This window comes from Tupaia chinensis, unplaced genomic scaffold (assembly GCF_000334495.1).
Source record: "Tupaia chinensis unplaced genomic scaffold, TupChi_1.0 Scaffold143645_1, whole genome shotgun sequence".
Classification (NCBI taxonomy): Eukaryota; Metazoa; Chordata; class Mammalia; order Scandentia; family Tupaiidae; genus Tupaia; species Tupaia belangeri.
In genome coordinates, this window is record NW_006203493.1 from 13,062 (window position 1) to 15,117 (window position 2,056).

The window sequence follows — 2,056 nt, forward strand, 5'->3', positions numbered from 1 at the left end:
CTTCTCCTCCATTCTCCTCTCGGGATCTTGGGCACACACACACACACGCACACGCACACGCACACGCCCGGCGTGAGTTTTAAGCCACCGGGTCCAGGACGCGAACCTCAGTTGACTACGTGGGAGTCCAGCGACATAGCCATTATGCTAACTGCTGGTTCCCAGCTCAGGGAACTTTCTGAGGCCTGGTTTTCTCACCCTGAAATGGCATTTACTGTAGATTGTGGCCCACTGCTAAGGGGAGGGGGGCAGGGACCTTTAAGAGCGTGGGAGTGGGGAGGACAAGGTACTATTGACAGACTCTGCTGGCAGGGATGGAGGAGGTTTCCAGGTGGGTCCCAGGGAGAAGCAGAATTTCACCAGAGGAGAAGGTGCCTCCTGCAGAGAAGCAGCAGGGGTGCAGGATGGAGAGTGGTGCTCCTCTCTGTCCTCACTCCTTGCCTTGACATTGCCATTCTGGTGGCAGTCCTGGCTCAAATGCCACCTCCTCCATAAAGCCTTCCATTATTTCTCTCTCTTCCACAATTACTCTCTTTAATAAACCACTGTTTTTTGGAGAGGTTTTTGCTCGTCAGAAAGACAGAGAGATGAAAGCAAGAAATCACACCTCGGGGGCATGGCCATGCCACAATCTTTTCTCCTCCATTATCCTCTCAGGATCTTGGGTACACTTGCACACGCACCCAGCGTGAGTTTAAGCCACCAGGTCCAGGACTCGAACCATGGTCAACTATGTGAGAGTCCAACAACATAGCCATTACGCTGACTTCTGGTCCCATAGACCACTGTTATATCTTGAATATACCTCAGTTTTGTCTTGTGTTACATGGTAAGAACTTAGAAATAAATTTATGAAAGCTTGGAATAAGAAAGCCTTCCTGAAAGTTAATGTACCCCTTTACTTTTACATATGATTGTAGAAAGACTTCACATATATATTTTAAAAATGTACATTCCCTCCAGAGAGAGACAGGGAATCTGAGAAATCACCTTCCCCTCCAGGGATGGGCACAGTGCAATCCATTCCCCTCCATTCTCCTCTTGGGATTTTGGCCACACAGGGTGATATTCGAGCTGCTAGGTAGGGGACTCTGATGCAGTTGGCCATGTGGGAGTCCAGCATCTTAACTACCATGGCCTCAACCAGGGACACTTGAGTGTAGTCTTTGTTTACAGTTTCTAGAGAAACCTATGATATAATTTTTATGTAAAGAAAAAAGGCAGCTGGGACCAGCAGATGGCGAATGGTTACATTGCTGGGCTTCCACGTGGTTGACTGCAGTTCGAATCCCAGACCTGGTGGCTCAAAACTCATGCCGGGCGTGTGTGTGTGAATGCCCAGGATTCCAAGAGGAGTGTGGAGGAGAAGAGATTGCAAGGCGGCCATCTCCCTGGAGGGTGGATTTTTTGCTTTCTGTCTGTCTCTCTGGCAAGCACAAGCACCCTATAGTAAAAATTTCTCTCAAAAAAAAAAAAAATAAGATATAGCTTAAGATGTAGCTAACACATTTCTGTTTCTATCTGAGTCTCCTTGGGCTGGCTCTGTTCTTGGTCACCTTGGGGGAGTGAAAGTTTACAATATTTTTTTTTCTATTTATTTATTTGCATTCATTCACTGTACATCATTACAACATACAAAATGAGATTTTCCATCCAGAGTACACTGTATATTGTCTCAATCAAGCACATCAACAAACATGTTATTGTCAGCAGATGATCTTCCAAAAGATTGGCAAGAGAAAAGCATCAAGTTACCTACAAAGGACATCCCATCAGGCTAACAGCAGATCTCTCATCAGAAACAATGTGAGCGAGGAGAGAATGGGAAAATATATTCAAAGTGTTAAGAGAAAAGCAGTTTCAGCCAAGAATACTGTACCCGGTAAGATTATCTTTCAGGTGGGAAGAAAAGACAAGAACATTCTCAGATAAACAAAACCTGAAAGAATTTACCAGCACCAGACCAGATCTCCAAGAAGTTCTCAAGGGTGTGCTGTATCAGGAAAATTAAACACAGACACATGGAAATAAGAGTCCAAAAACTAAGAAAGTGGCC